Genomic DNA, 17,275 nt, shown 5'->3' with positions numbered 1-17,275 from the left:
ACTGGCTCCACCTGTAACCAGGTTCCTCAGTCCTGTCCACCCTGGGGCAGCATCCTGACCCACTAATTCATGTTACACAGGTTTTTGAGGTTGAACTCTGCTGGTTCCTGGTTCCACTCAGGTGATCTGCCCTGCTCTGCTCCCATCTCTCTCCTCCCCAAGCCACAAAAGGCCAGAGGAGCTCTGGGGAATGAGGGGACAAATGGACAGAGGATGGGAGAGAAAAATCAAGGCTTCAGTGGCTGCAGTCAGGTGTAAGAGGGGAAAGGAAGGAGGAAAAGCAGCACAGATGATGGAGGAGAAATGTCACAGCTGCATGAGCACAGGTTTTCCATTGCAGTACAGAGCCCCTGTTGCCCCCCTGCCGTGGGGCTATCACTGGGACTAGGATGGGCCCCCCTGCAAAGAGCAGCCACCTGCACAGGATCCATTCTGCCTTTCTTTTCTGCCCTTATTTCTTTAGGAAATGATCCATATTTTTAAGCTATATAACCACATCACACAGTCACAGGGCAAAGGAAGGCACTCTACCACAATTTTATCCTGGAAATGTCTCTCACTCCCCTGTGTAACAGTTCTTGAACCAAAGGTAGGAGGAATTGGGCTCCTGACCCAGAACTGTCTCCCTATAAAACTATCATGTTAGCACAGCGGTGCTCAGAAACCATTTACCCCCTGCTAGGTCCTTTTCCCTGGACTATGTATAAAACCAGGAAAAAAAGTAATACAGGGATTTATCTGCCCTCCTGCCTCTCCCTGCTCTTCCTTTCCCCTCCCCCTTCCCAGTGTCTGGTCCATGGAGTGGGCAGCTCGCAGGCTGATAGATGCACAGCAGCCTCGGGAGAAGGTCAGGCACCAGGAACACACAACATTGCAACTGGCTGTTTGGGTCCTGGGAGTGCTGGGGAACAAACACTGAGTTTAGCTTATCAATAGCAGCGTGCCTCTCTTGCCTTGCTCACAATCTTCCCATCTGCATAATTCCTCTGCACGACTTCTCAGTGTTTTTTAGAAAAAAAATCCAGTGTTTTTAAGACAATATAACCAGGCCATTTTGGATGTGTTAGCAGCACAAATTCTTCCTATTAATTCTTAGGATTTAAGAATTAAAGGGCAAGGGAAAAGAAAGTTGCTGATGGACGTATGGTACCCCTGGGAGGGAAAGTACAAATGTACCCGTATCCAGATGTAGTAAGATGTCCAAAAAATAACCATGGAGAGGACAATGAGCTGGTGCACTATCACACATTGCTAAAGGGAATTTACTGTTCTGTGAATCACCAGGAACCAGCTGATGTCCAGCTCTACCTCTCACTTTGGCTGGACATCTGGCCTGTGCTTTCATCTCCTACAATGAGAGGAATGGAGCCTGAGGTTTCACATTGCTCCCAATCACAGGAGGAGACAAGAGGTAATGGCAGGGGGAGTGTCAAGAGCACTTGGATGTGAATGGATAGCAGGATGCTTGGGGAGCATCCGACCCTGGTGAGCTACATCTCTTTTGGGAAACTCCTAGAAGGAGATCTAGCACCTTGTTCTTGTTCCTTTCTTCAAGTCTAGTTTGCTTCAGTATTGCTGTGAGCACACTTGTGTTTTTAGGGCAACTGTCAGCCAAATTTGAAGTAGAAAATTATGTTGAGCAGGAGTAATAAGCAGGTTACCTATTAACTTTAATATCTTTCTCTTTTACTTCACACTGTTGCCACGGTTCAGATCTTGATTTCACAATATTTTGCAAAACTGACAAAACCACATTTTATTTTACATGAGTAGCCATGGAGGAAGTAGAGGGGTTTGGAGGCTGCAGTTTCTGGGATACAAGCCTCTGGGAGCTGGGTAATATTGCCACCTTAGGACAGGAACTGAACAGTTTTGCTAAAATCATGCATAAAAGAAGGTTGGAAGAGACTCCAAGAGATGATCTACTCAGTTCCTCTGCTTCAGCTGCATCTATTTGAATCTCAATAGTGATATTCTTGAAAACGTCCAGATATGACAATTCCACTGTTCCCACAGGCCATTTATGACAGCACCCACAAGAAAGGTAAAAAAAGCTCACTGCTAAAATGATTCCAAGGATAAATTAAGCAACTTAGGCTTTTACTTAAGACTTCTGGTAAATTCAGTACACTTTACTTCATCTGTTTCATCCTGGCCATCTTTTCAATCATAACCTTCAGTGCCCCAAGCAATAAAGAAGATGCAGCTTGAGCTAATATGCTGAGTTTCTGTGGCTCTGTGCCAGCTGGGGATCTGGCCTCTTTGCTTCTATAATGGCAGCTCAGACTCTAGACTGGAACTCTGCAACAGATGGCTGGGCCTTGAGGATGCCCAAAGCACTCACCTCCTTTCAGCAAATGAACCCTTTATTCCTGCAGCAGACCTTGGTTCACCTCCTCACAGACATCGGGGCAGAGTCCTGCGTGGGGAGCACCATTGAAAAGGGCCCAGAAACACAAGGTTTGCTGAAGTGGGGGTCAGAGTTCTCCCTGCAGGTACTGCCCAGGGCTATCTTCTCCCTCTGAGTCACAGATTTTGCAACACAGGGGAGATAGCAGGGCACTGCTCGCTGGAATTTGGCCTTCTGCTCTTTGTCTAGGTATCTGTTTGCTTAAGAGTTCGATTCATCAGCCAATTACCATCCAAATGCTCTGGCACATACTCACCCAGCTGTGCTGGCATCTCCCTGCCTGGCACCGGATGTTATTGAACGCTGACATTGATTTAATACTGAAGGTTGTTTTATTGGGTCTTGTAGGTGCCTTTGACACCAGCGTTCTGGAAGGCACTTTCACCCTGGTAAGCTGAAAAGCTTGTATGTGCTTGGCATCCAGAACTGGCAAAGGGATACATTTCTAATGAAAAGCAGCAAATTAAATCAATGGCTGTGCTTTATTTTAGCCTTCATTCAACTGTCATACTGCTTTTCTTTTCTATCAGCTTTTGTGCCATCAGGATCTCTCCTGACCTCTTCCTCTTTCAAAAATTTTCTTCTCAATTTCTCTTTGCTCACGATCCTCCTCTGTTTGCTCATCCACACCTGCCTTGCACAGCATCTTCAGTACTTTCTGTATTGCACCTTTACAGGGGCCTGCAACATGTGATTCGACAACAGAATGCCTCTTTAATTCATGGCCTGGCATTGACAATATTATTTCACACTTCCTATGATCTAAACTTTTAATCTCTCTGTGCATTTTTGTCTTTCTTGGCCCTTGGCATTTTGTTCTCACCCCATTCTTCCCTTGGAGTCTCCATCTAACTTGGTTTGGGGCATTTATGAGCAGGTTTGGGACACTGCTGGCATATGCACGTACAATTTAGTGTCAGGAGAGAGAGTCTCAGACCTCTGTAATGATGTTTGGGTCTGCAATTGCATTATTAGACCATCTTCTGGAATTCTCTGTTTCCATGGTGGCTACAAATGCAGAAAGGAGGAGCCACCTCCCACACTACCCAGGAACAAATGCATATCTTCAGGAGGAAAGGATAAACAACTTTTGCCAAGCTCCACAGGCACTTTCCTCTCCCCACAGGATTAATCTGGAGTCCTGCCAAGGCAATGGTTAGACACAGGGTTTGGAAGTACTGTTATAACAGCACTAGCTAGACACTCAACACAGAACATAATGTTCAGGGCTTGGGTCTCTGCAGCCTTGCAAGCAAAGGAGACTTTCTGAAAACTCTCTAAATTCTTTCTTACAACTGTTTTTCTTTTCCATACTTTCTTTTTTGATATATTTTATGCCTAAAAATGGCTACAGAGAGAAAAAAAAAAAAGCAGCCAAGGCCACTTAGTCTATCCAAAGTTCTGAATGAAACCTGTATTTGATGTTGTACCTTTCTGTAAACAGGTACATTTTAGCTCAAGGGTTTTACTTTGTTAAGTATTATGGGATTTGGGGAGATTTGAAAATAAGCTTACATAATTGGTTTATCCTATCAGTAATGTTGATAACTGCATACCTTCATTGGCTGGCAGACTAAACTTTGAGCTGCCATCCACTAAATCAAACTAAAACTCAAAGAAAACCAGATGTTATTATTGTTATTCAGTATGAATCCTTAAATGTAACAAGAGCTCAAGGTCAAAAGCTCACACTCTGCTTTAAGAGTTTCAAATACCTTCATCTTCACCCTACCACAGACAGAACTAAGTGAGGATAGGTTATGGGCCTTTCAGTGGTAGCCTTTATTTAAAATCCTTCTGATGTCTGTTCATCAGAAGGAATTAGGATAAGGCATCATCCCTATTATTTAAAACAGAAACTCATCATTTGTATCATATGAGGTTACACTGTTACATTCCTATGAGGAGCATGGGATATAAGTCTTTGAAGCAGCAAAGAACTGTCTTTGAAGGGTGAAATAATGTGATTTTGGCAGCAGATTTTGAAAAAAAATTAAAAGGGCTTCATTCTGGTTAAAATATCAATCACTGAATTCAAGAGGTAAAACTCTTAGTAGTGGTAAAGCCAGTATGAAAATCAAGCATCCATTGGGTCCACAAATGGGAGGGAACCCAGCCTCTGCTTTACTGGGGTATCCCTTTAGGTTTCAACAAACACAACTTAACACTTGCAAATTTTGAAGACCCATCGGTGAGAAAAATGAGTCCAGATAGGAATCCTTTATGTAGATTGTAAAAAGCCAAAATTAGGAAATTACACCCAAGATTTAGCAAAGTGTGGAAAATTTCAAATGCAATTCAAAGTTTTAATGATCAGTTGAATTTGTTTTCCTTATCTCAAATTATTTTTCTCTTCTTCTTTTCTCTCTACTCCTCTCCCTTCTTCTTTTTGTTTTTTTTTATTTTTTTTTATGATTCCACTGTGCCTGCACTGACTTGGTAAACCTACCCATACTACTTAGAAACACCCAACCTAAATAAAGTAAAAAACTCTTAAATTCCACAGAGATATTTCATTTTCAAGCTAAGAGGCAGCAACATTTAATTACCAGCAGGCTAATCCTGCAATCATCACTCACCACAACCACTTAATATATGGAAGGTTGCTAAATTGATTCTAAATAGCACTGTGTAATGACTGACAAACATAAAAAACAAACAAACAAGAAAGCAAAGCTGTTCAGATAAAGGACATGTTCTGAATCGTGGTGGAAAAGCATGAATTAAGTTTAAAATATCCACAATGGCAGGTCATCTAGGTTGGTTTCCAGGTGTACCAGAATGTTTCTCCCAAGTCTCACAGGCTGCTTACCACACCTATTAGTCACCTATGGATTTTTTTGTATGAGGTATTCTTCTGGGAGGGTAGATGCACTAATTCATCAGTATGATCCTTTTCATGAGACCAACCACAGTATGGATTGGCACTGATGAAGCAGTTTTCCAGTTTCTTCCTGAAAGCAAGCAAAAGGAGAGAGAACAGATATAATTTCAGGAGCTGTAAATCCACCATTACCTATTTACATTCCATTCGCGATTGTGAAAAATAATTACAAATAATATTATTTGAGATAAGGTACTGAAATTATTTGTTCTTTTTACCTTAAGAAGAGAAGCTTTTCAAAGATCAAGTAATTCATAGTTAAATAGTCACTACCTACATGCTGCATGCATTGCCTATGTACATTAACTAATGAGATTCCTTTTGTACCCTGTTAAAAAGGGTGACTACATGAGATTAACTACTTAAATTCACCTGTCTTCTAACATAATATTGCCCTGTGTAATATGAATTCCATATCCAGGCTTTTACGTCCAAATAACAAAATCTGCTAAAATGCATGGTTCAAAAGACATAACAACATCATACCTAAATCAAGAGCATCAAAACATCAGGTGGGGCAGAAAGCCACAGAGGATTATTATGTCTGATGGGATTTGAAGAAAAAAGAAATAATCAGGACAACTACATTTGGTATCCATGAGACCTCCCCACAGAAGAGATAGAGCACACAAGGGAACAAGGGTGACAGCTTCTGCAGTGATGACTTTTCACTGTGTTTTTTTGTTCTAATACTCTAGTCCAGGAAGCACAATGGGCTACTGTGCTTTCCACCAACACATAATTAACAATATCAGAGATCCCAGCCCTCCTTGTTAATTCAAAGCAGTGTCTGATCTTCTCTAGAGTGTGCCCAGTGTAACACGTGGTGAATTGAATGAGCACCCCACTCTGAGCAGCTGTTTTGAAAGGCACCCAGTTCTACAAAACTGTGACACATTCTCCCCCAAATCCTGCTTTGACTAGTCATTCAGAATTGTGCAGAAAAACCATCTGCCCTATTTTAGTGGTTACATTTTATGCTATAAGTCATAAATCTCAAAGATTACTGAGGAGGATGCAGCCTATCTCAAATGGAAAGGACAAGGGGAGACTGCAGTGGCAACATGTACTGTTGCAATGTTCATTGCTGGCACAGGAGCAGAGAGCTAGCAGCCCCTGAAACATTTTGTATTCACACAACCTGCCACAGATCCTTCTTATAAAAGCTGAAGCAATGCATCTTAATTTTCATTTGGTGGGCAGTCACTGTACAATGACAAAAAGAGCTAATGAAACAAGCTGTGGACACAGCATTTAGTCCAGCTGTAGCTTTTTCAGTCCTGATAAACTCACTAAACTGAGTCAGAAATTATTCATTCTTCTCTATGACATTGCTCTGAAGCATTTGGCTGCAGAAAACTGAGATACTGGCCTAGGATAATAAGATAGGAGAGAGTATTCCAAGAAAGTTCCAACTGTACCTTTATATTTATTGCCATTTTGCCAAGTTCAAACCCATTTCTCCTTCTCAGTGGGCTATATCCCAAAGGACAATCTGGCATGCATCCAGTCAGAGACAGGCCCTGAAAGAAATAACATGGGACACATGCACTTTGTCTAGTAAGTCATGTCTATTAAATGTTTGAGGCCAAGTTGATGTTAATATCCACCACTTGTTTAATAACTGAGAGTGATAACAGGGAATGACAGGATAAAAATGCTGCCCTCTGCCCTTCATTGCATCTGGACATGTACAGAATCACTCAGTACTTTAGACTCCTTCCTTTAGCTGACCCAAAAGCTAGCTTTTATTAATTTTATTAATTTTAAACACAAAAAGTGTTCAAGACAGAGCTGACCTGCAGAAAATTATCCTCTTTTTTATAACAAGATCCTGCTGGCCTTTCCAAACAACTGGATGGCTCCATTTGGCAACAACATCCTTAAGAATCCATTTGCATTTCTTAATTAGTTTATCGTGATAGTTAATTATTAATTGTAGTTAGTTATTGTAGTTAACTCTAAAAAAAAAGAAACTATTGATATAAAAATGGAGACTGAAGAAACATCATGACCAATTTAAGTTTCCTGTTCCCTGAAAGAGTAGTAATTGCTGACATAATCTGCTCATTTCTACTGACATCATCACAACCAGCTCAGATAAAGATGTTTCCTCTCATTAGAGCAGCACTTGTATGGGCACTATAATGCTTAAAGAAATGTTAATTTGGCAGCAGTTTGCCTTCTAGAGTGAGCAAAAGTTGTTCTGTATAAAACCCAGGAATCATAACTGGTTTCACTTTTGTTTCATGGTTGCCACACTACAACTGTGAAGCTGCAGGAGGAAAAGGCTCCATCTTGCTGTGATACAGAAGTCTCTGTAGAGAAGCTCACAAAATAGGTCTCCCAGGAATATATTCTGATTAGGGAAGTGTCTTAGGTTAGAATGCAAGGTGTAACCAGAAGTATGTATTCTATCACCATCTACTAAAACCAAGTAGAGCAGTGTTCTTTATCTCTTCCATAACCCATCCCTCATAACTCTGGAAGGAATATCCTCTGTTAATAAGCCTGCTATTAAAACCAGGTAGGGCAGCTTTCTTTATCTCTTCCACAACCCATCCTCTGTCCAGAAAGATATCTTCTATTAATAGGCCATTAAGTCTCATTGCATGACTGAAAAAATTACATCATCCCATTGTGAGATACTCCACCCAGAGGGAGGAGCCAAGCATTTCCTACCTAGATAAACATTTGAAACATCAAAGCAGCTTTTCCCCACTAAATTGCCAAAACCCCCCAGGCCCATCTACACCACCACTAGACCTTCAGAGGAAAACTGCACTCTTCTACAGGATCATTGCTTCAACAGACCCACATCTGCCACTCCAGAAAGAGTGCAGCCACCATTTAATCCAACTGCTACCAACACCCTGACCAACAGGGTGACAGGTTGTATTCTGACTCTGTCACTGTTTTGGTTTTTTGTATTACTGTATTGTTATTTTAATTTTCCTAGTAAATAACTGTTATTCCTATTCCCATATCTTTGCCTAAGACCCCCTTAATTTAAAAATTACAATAATTCAAAGGGAGAGAGTTTATATTTTCTATTTCAAGAGAAGCTCTTGCCTTCCTTAGCAAATATGTGTCTTTTCAAACCAAAACAGAAGGGAAGAAAAATGATAGATGCGCTATAAATTTAACTGGATTGGGACAAATATGCCACTTCAGAGGAATATACTCATTTCAACCAGAAATATAAATACTGGGGATTTTAAAGGTGTGTCTGTTCAACTCTGAAAAAAAATCTCTATGTTATAGCAAAGGGAAGAGTGACCAAACAAAAAGGAGGAATTTAAAGTTGGGCTTTTGAACATCTATAAATGAAATGTATGAAAGGGAATAAGGACAAATAAGGAACATCCAAATTTTGTGGGTGTTCAGGATGTTTTGGGAGACTTGGAGATTCCTGGTGGGCTGCAATCATGTGCCACTCTTTCAGCACTATGGATCACCTGCTGAATAGATCTGAACTTGTCTAGGTCCAGTTTGAGATAAATGATGTTCTGCATGCAAAAACATCCACTGCTGTATCAGTCTATATCAGCCACTGGGGAAGAAAGGAAGGAAAGGGGAACTTTCAGTGGTTTGATTTGATCTAATACATATAAAAAGAAAAGCCCTTTTGTTTTCTAAAGAATGCTGCTCTACAACTAGATAACAATGGATTGTAAATTACTGGATGTAAAGACATAATTTTGATGTATTTACATTATACTGTCAATTTTTGCTGCTTGCATGAAATGACAACAAAAAAGCATCCTCATATTGACTTTTATACAGAATATTATCATATTCTGGTAGCACAAAGTACATCACCGGAGAAACTGTCTCACAGTGAGTGATGTCTTGTATCTCTGCCAATATTAGCTTTATGGACCAAGTAACAATATTATGTTAATAACTGCTGATTGCTATTTGTGTACCAGGCTGTTCCAATACCATGGTGATGAGCATGCTGTTGGTGTCTGGAACAGATGGACAGAACACAAGAGATCTTTGCCTTGATTTTTAGACAAATAGGATTACCTGTTTCAGTAATAATGCTACATGAAAGCACAGACAAATCCACAGTTCTATCTCCATCTCCAGTAACTGACATACAGGAACATTGGATGCACAAAAAAAATTTACCCTAACTTTAAGGGAGAGCAAACCTTTGAATCACTTGTAAAGCCAATGCAGCTTTATGCTGTTTAGAGTGGCAACAAAATTCACCATCTCACTGTCAGCAACACAACTCCTTTGCAGCTCTCTTTGAAGGTGATACTGGAGGCTGGAGTAGAGGCAATTGCCCACGTCCTGTCCAGCACCACTGTTTCCATATCTGATGATTTAAACACACCTTACAAAGAAGTCATTGCAACAGCTTTCTCCTATTTAAGAAAACTGAAAGCACTGTGAGTGACACTTGACATCAATGCTTTGATATGACAAAGAAATAGGAAAAGTACACTTCAATTCCATGATGTTGTTTCTTAACCCTACCACCAGTACGAGATAAACACTTTATTCTTCACTGTCTTATTCTTTCATAGAAAAGAGGAAGAAAGACAAGAGACAAAAGAAGAAGGACATATTTTCACTGTGGGTTGTGCAGTTCTGTTTAGAATGAAGCCTGTGGTATTGGGGAAAAAATGATCTCCTGACAATCTCATACAGCTGAAGATATGAGGCTGTGTACTATTGTCACATTGGTTTTGAATGACTGAAAAAGCAGTTATGTGGGGAAGAGAACTCAGACAGAGCACTGAGACCATAACAATAACAACTCCTTTCCTATCTCAGTGAAAAACTAAAAGAGGAAACTGGAATCTACTGTTTTCATATAAGAGCTGCCAATTTCCCACTGATATCAGAAGCCAGTCATGTTTGGAAAGGAAATGACCCATTCCTGCATGGCAAGGCTAGCAGGTGCAGGTGACATGTGAACAAGCTTCCCAACCACTGATCTGTCAAGGGCACAAAACAGAAACTGCAAATGGTTTTATGGACAATCATTCAGCTCCTGCCAGGTCATCCACAGATTCTGGAAGCATTTTATTCAACTTTGCATCCAAAGAGGTTTGAAACAAGGCCACCTACATAGGTGAGGTGTGACAGGAGCTTCCAGAGTGAGCATGACCCGGCTGACAGCTCGTGTCTCAGCCGAAAGGAGGAACAGTCATGAGAAATTGAAGTCTGAAGGAAGGAGATTTCGCAGCGTCTGCGGAACGTGTCAAGCAAGGTCAGCGCTGTGGGCGGCTGCTGGCTGTGCCATGCTGGCAGCTGGGCACCAAAGCCTCACAACTAAGAGGAGAAAACTTTCTGCTGTGCTTTTGCTCTTCATTCCCTTTTCACCTGCAAAGAGCATCCATCTACATCTGTCTGAGGAATCATCTCACACTGCCACAAACATAAAGAGATTTTGAGTTAGTCCCTGTTCTCTTCTGAAATACAAATCTTGAGAAAATAACAGGAAATAGCAGAGCAAAGACAGTTTCCAAGAAGCACAGAGCCAAATCAGCACTTTGTTCTTAGTGGGTAAATTAAAAATCTCCTCTGCTTCTCTGTAGAGCAGGGTGAAATACAGTAGAATTGCAGAGCTTTGCATTTGCAAATATTGACTGCATTTTCATTAGGTTCCAGTCACAAAAACAGGTTGGATAAGGTTGTTAGTGTTAATTTGAAAGCTAAGCAATGATAGCTGCACATACAAGACTGCATCCCTCTCTTCTGAGGGACGAGTTCCTCTCTCCTGAAACGGGTATCAAAGATGGAGAGAAGGAATTATTTTCTGAATTGCCCGTTTCTCTTTATTGCCTTCTGACCATTTGGTGAGAGAAGTTGGTTGGCCTTTAGAGGGTGGTTCATTTTACTTTCTCAATTACTTCTATTCTCTTCAATAAGAAAAGTGGTTCTGTGTAATAAGAAAAGCAAAGCTGTGTACAATACCATTGTGAGACGCCATTGTTATTCAGTCTGTTCATTTTCATTAGGAAAACCCCAGAGTTTCCATGCTTTGGCACTAAAGTTTTAGCCTGGGTTCTAGAAGTCAAACTACATGCTTTTTGTTAACTTCACTGTCCCCACAGCTAACTTACATATCCCCATTTAGAAGAGGCACTGCTAAATGACTAACAGAAATTGATCTGGAGTGGTGAGGCCATAATTCAGGGCATGAGATCAGAGACTAAAAATCTCTATCTTCGAGGCTATGCTAGCTTCAAGGGGGAAAAAATGGGGCAAGGAGGAAAGAGAAAAGAAATTAAATGAAAGACTGCCCTGTAGCCTTCAGATTTTCTTAGGTACTCACCAGTGAAATCACTGAAATATTCTTGGAAAACAGTTAATTTTTAAGCTGATAATATTCAAAATATTACCCATGGAACATTGAAAATAGCACTGGAAAAAGTGGCCTGAGGTGCTGTGATTTACCCTGAGCATGTTAAGAGGAAGCTGCTTTGGGTATGGTCTCTGCTGTCAGGCACCAGTGTCACACCCCACACAGTGTGGTTAAAACTTATTTTCCATGGTACAGACACTTCCAATATACAGTGGAAGTTTCAAAAAACAGCTATCCAGGGTAGGATGAACATGTAGTAAGTAGTCTCCTAGTCTCCAAATTCCACAACCATTTGTTCCTCCTGCAGCCAGGAACACATGCCCATGTCTGCTCCCAGGATCGTACAAACAAACCCCTTCCCTTCACAGAAGCAAAGTTTATTTGCATACTCCATTTAATACAAAGATCTCCTCAAACTAATCATTTAGATGCAGGCAGTAGGAGTAGATAACTTGTTGGTATTAATAGAAAGAAGGCACTTAAGCTTCATGAAATCCAAAGCAGGCCTTGTGCAGGAAGACAGCTCTTGTTTCCCATACATACCCAGCACTCATAGATGATACACAAGGCTCAGCTCTAACCTGCTGGCAAACACTATGTGCAGGAAAATGGCCTAGAAAACCCACCACTACTGCCTTTCTTGGCCCTGGAACTGATTCAGATGCTGGCTAAGGTTATGCAAGCACAGGTCTGAGCAGCCAAGATACCTGTGCTAGTTTACAAGGCCAGGTCTGCTCAGGCAGGATCACTCAAACACCCTGGTCACACCACCTGTGCCAGTGTTGTGAAAGTCATTTGGCAGGTTTGACACCACCCCAAATTCCTTACAGAGGGGAATACTGATCTCACTGCCTTGATGTTGTTCAACATTACAAACTGGGACTGTTGGAAGAAGGGCTCATGCCCTGCAAACTGATTGCCTATTAAAATTGGAAAAATAAGGCCAAGCAGGCAGGAATTTAATGCAGAAGTCTGCTATATCATAGAGTAATACAAGAAATAAAATAAAAACAGGGAATAGGCATTAACTTCTTTAGATTTAAGTAGTATTTATCCCTGGATAGGAGCTGTGCTGTAAGACAACACATCCTAGGCTGTACTGTAGATATAGTTCTTATAGAAGCTTTTTTACTTTCTAGAACCATAAGTCACAGATTGTTTAATTGAAATATTATTCAATTACAAGCCCCACTGAAGGGTACATTTTTACTGAGAATTTCAGTGAGGCAAAGAAGGTTTTTTATCACACTTATCTATACAGATTCTTCCATCCTAGTTATGTCAACAGATATTTTCTATTTGGTGGAAAAATGTTTGTGCTTGGCTAAGCACCTAGATAAAGCCTTTTTGTTTTCTGCCATCAAGACATATCTTTTTTTACAGGTAATGACATAATCTACATGAAACCCACCTTTCTTTCTTAAAAGGGTGATACAAGGTATACATTCCCTGTGTAAAATAAAAAGGTGCATATTCTCTGTGTGGAACAAATTTTTAGCTGGTGCTAGTAAACATGAGGTAAGTTATTCAAGGCCATGCTGGAGCTAAAGGAAATTTTCAGAGACAGAGGGGACATGTGCACAGCTGTTTATTCAGAACAGTCCTTCTGATATGTTCCTCTTTCATTTTCCATTTAAGCTTTTGTGTTTTTTCCCTGGGACAAAAGCATAGGTTGCCACTACCAGATATTTCAGTTACATGTTCTCAAATAGTCAGAGGAGGATTATTTTTCAAGTCAGCCAAAGCACTAACAAAACAATGGAGTTCTTACCTACTGAGATGAAGATCAAAGATGATGATGTTGATAAGAACTACAGAAAATTGTTCTGGTTCACAAAATGTGCTTATTAAACTTGACCTACATGTACAAGTAGATTGCTTTGTGCACCTGCTACTGGATTTTGTTTTGTCATTTGTTCCCCCTAGACAAATATATGTAATTTTGGAGTGACAAGCAAAATTAATCATATCAGTAATACTGACATAAACAGTTAAAAATATGCAATCTACATATAGATATAGATATTCCAACACCTGGAATTCTAGCACATTTTCACCTAATGAATAACCAAGTTCCAAATAAATGCCAACAAGACCCACATGAGTACAATAATGTAAACCTGTCCCTCAGTTCTCTATAAAACAGGACTGCAAGATGAAAGCAGGTTTAAGTTTAGAAAGCTGCTTCCATTTGCCCTTTCCATATCCCAATGAGGTGACTTTGCCAGTGCTGAAATTCACCAAATATGAAGGAAGTGCCTTCTCCAACTGTTCTGATTCCCTAAGGAAAAAAAGGCCTTTGTCATCATATTTTGTGTGAGTGCCTATCCTGCTGTCTTCACTTCCTCTTAGAGTAACTTTTGAATCCAGTGCTGATTTTCAACTAAATTTGAAAATTAATCACAAGTTTCAAGACATGAAATCATCCCAAGTTTATTGAAAGTAGGCAGCTGGAAAAAAGAGGAGATCCAGATGGTGTCTCCAGCCATGGAAAAGTATAGCAAAAGCCTCATTCTTAGCAGGCATAAGACAATCCATCTAAGACAAAGACCATGCAGGCCAGGGGGAGAACTTGCACCAAACACAAACCTGTTGGAAACCAGGCTTCAATGATCTCATTGCTCATGGATTTCTTGCTCATTTCTCTTAGACTTTTCTACCCCACTCATGGCTAGGGTTCCCTAAAAATCTGTTCATGCCATTCACAAGCTGTACTCTCAGAATAGATCTTCTTAGTGCCCCAAACCACTCCATAGTTCTTCAAATACCTTTTCCAGATATCTACAATTTTTCTCAGCATAAGAAGCCATTTTCACATGTGTCCCAATATAAAATGTGGCTCTGCTCTGGAACTGGTTTGTAAAAGCATATGAGTCAGTGTTTTCCCTTCTATTTGTTGAGGTCAGATATTCAAATCCCCAACTGGTATTCACTCACCTTTTGTGCAGGCAGAAGTCCTGCCCATGATGTCATATGCTTGTGAATTACCAAAAGGGCTTCAGGCTTTGTAGAGGTGGTTTCTTCTACATCTAGCAGTGCCTAGAGTGCCAGATGTGGATTAAGCACATCAGAAGTTCCTGACCACTCTTCAGGGGGCTAACAGAAGTCCATGGCAGTGCTGCTAACTCTGCTAAGGTGAGGCAGAGCCAGCTGCCCATATCTCAGACCAGGATTTTAAACTGCTTAAAATGATACACCTAATTGTGCTTAGTATGAATTAGGGAGAACCCACGCAAACTTCTCCATGACAGGCCAGTTTGTAGCAGCTAGAAGCACCCATGTGGCTGTGGATGGAAAATCTTTTTCCTCTGCACAGCTGCATCTGCAACAAAACATCTCTCCATGTCCTAATCCAGCCAAGGCTGCAGCTACTGTTGTTCCAAGAAAGCAACAATCAGAAAGGGAGCCCTTAAGACTCCAAAACTACCTACTCAAAAAAACCATATTTCTCCAGCAACACAGACATGATAAGGCCCAAGTTTACTGCGCTTCCTCAGAGAGCAAAATGCTTTTTGGCAAATTTTCCAACCCCATAAATGCTGTGAAGGAGTGAAAATGAAATTAATGCACAGAACAACTGTTATGACTCAGCCTTCAACCTAAAAGTAGTGATCAGTACTGATCATCTGTATCAAGCAAGTTTTGCACATTCTTTCTGTTTCAGTGGCCTTTTAAAAAACACAAACACACACAAAAAGGGAGGTGCTCATCTTAACTCCAAATAAATCTCTATTTTTTTTTTTTTGTAATTTGATATTCAAAACTTGGCATGTATCTCCTAAATTAACAAGTACCATAATACTAGAAGGTAGTAGTAAGCTCTCTTTCCTCCCCTCAGTCATCCACTTCCATAAAATTGCTAGAAAGATGGAAGACTGAAGTCCCCTGTTTCTCTTCTACATGAAGTGAAATGGCTAGTGGGGTTCCATGTTATTAGTGTTGCATGTTTAGTGTTGGAATAGACAGAGAATGATAACACAAGCCTTATTTCTTCAGGGAATCTGGCTCAAAAAATCATCTGCCATTCACTTTTTGCAATAAAAAGACAGCTATTAAATCCCTGATCTGCCTGCCTGTGACAGACAAAGGAGGTGAAGAAATAAAACAAGTAAGTGGTGGTGTTAACTGAGGTATAAATTACTTTTGGTAGTCAGATGGAGGAGAAGCCTCTGAGGAAATGCAATCACCACACCCTGCCAGTTATTAAAGGATTGTGTGGAAGCCGTGGCTGGGTGACTGCTTATGCAAACTTAAGGAAATATTTGCTTAATAAAAAGATTAAACAGAAGGTTCCCTGACAATGTCTACTGTGCCTAACAGGACCAGACTGTTACAGAAAATGTGGTCTCTCATTCAGATCCATCCAGGCAAAATATGGTGCCTGTGTGCAGCAGACAGATCTGTGCACACACAGGTTAACTGCAGGATTCAAGCCACAGGGGAAAAAGAGGAAAATGCTATTTTTTGCCTATAGACTGTGACAAAAAACAAGCTCAGAAAATTAGTTCTGTTATAGACTTGCATGTGTACTTTCCAGGCAGAGCAGAGTTGCAGTCTGTTCTATTCGAAGGATTTGTTGCTTATCAAACTTTCAAATGAAGACTTTTCATATGCAGCTGAAGGAAAAAATTGTAACTTGAAATTTGGCCCAAAATTCATATTTTTAAAATGTGGAGCTGTAGGAAAAAATTAATCAATACATACACAACATTTACAATAATAATATTTGCAAGTATAATTCCTACTATGAATATCCAGCACAAATGAACAATGCTGCAGAACTCTCTTGGTTACATTTTTTACCAGTGAATGGTACTGTTCACATTCTTCAAAAAGATTAGAAGTGGGAGGTTGCATGGAGCTACTCTGATTCATTTAAGCTTTTTTTGTCTTTTTCCAACTAAGCATTTTCACAGGGGAAAAACAATGATGTCATCAATTTCCCCTCTCTACTGAGACTGTTGAGTTGCAAGGTTTTCTGCTGATTTATGGATTAGAAAATTTCAGTGATATTGCTAATAAAAGTAGGTTATCTTGCCATTACTGTGTGGTAGTTCATGAGGGAGACAGGAGTACCTCATGACCTGCTTGTATACCACAGTTAAGGGATGAAGAATAACCCAGTGTTCCAGGATACCAAAAAGGAGACCAGAATTAGGTACAACTTTTTATTTGAATGAATCAACTCCATATTTTATTAGTTATTCTTGTCTGCAACATGATTTTCCTAGTTAGAAGAAACAGACTCAGATTAAATTCTGCCTCTGCAGCGTGCTGCAGTCTTTACTGCTACAACTACTGATCCAAATATTTTAAAAAATCTAGGAAAACTCATACAGCTCCACATTAAAAGTATTAAATTAATTAGCTACATTTTTAATTACCAGGCAAAAGGACAAAGCTAGTTGCCATCTTCACTATCCAGGTTTGTCGTTGTGATGTGTAAGAAAAAGGGCTGAGCTGCTGAGTTGTTAGTGCCCAGCTCTGACTCCATTTGGATCCGAGTTTAACTAAGCAGAGGCAGCAGTGAGTCGCTACTCAAGACTGCCACCTCCTGTCTTAAATCTCCACTCCCCACGGGCTGCTTACAAACCTGATCAGGGTGCTCCTCCCAACACCGGCTTTGATTGCAAAGCTAATTCTGCGGAGAGAG

At 40.4% G+C, this 17,275-nt stretch overlaps 1 long non-coding RNA gene across 2 annotated transcripts; it reads right to left on the bottom strand.

Moving 5' to 3' along the window:
- Nucleotides 1-527: 527 nt before the first annotated feature.
- On the bottom strand, nt 528-16,854 carry LOC306798788. Of its 2 annotated transcripts, XR_013773464.1 has the most exons (5): nt 16,141-16,854; nt 6,716-6,817; nt 3,967-5,364; nt 2,345-3,091; nt 528-994 (listed from the first exon to the last, which is right to left on the bottom strand). It is a non-coding gene; the product is annotated as an uncharacterized lncRNA (long non-coding RNA). The 2 variants fall into 2 exon arrangements; XR_013773465.1 differs by lacking the exon at nt 528-994 and having other exon boundaries at nt 2,335-3,091.
- Between the last annotated feature and the right edge of the window lie 421 nt (nt 16,855-17,275).

This window comes from Erithacus rubecula (assembly GCF_903797595.1).
Source record: "Erithacus rubecula genome assembly, chromosome: 2".
NCBI classification, from domain to species: domain Eukaryota; kingdom Metazoa; phylum Chordata; class Aves; order Passeriformes; family Muscicapidae; genus Erithacus; species Erithacus rubecula.
The sequence above is the reverse complement of the archived record's forward strand: the minus strand, read 5'-3'. Positions and strand labels throughout refer to the sequence as shown.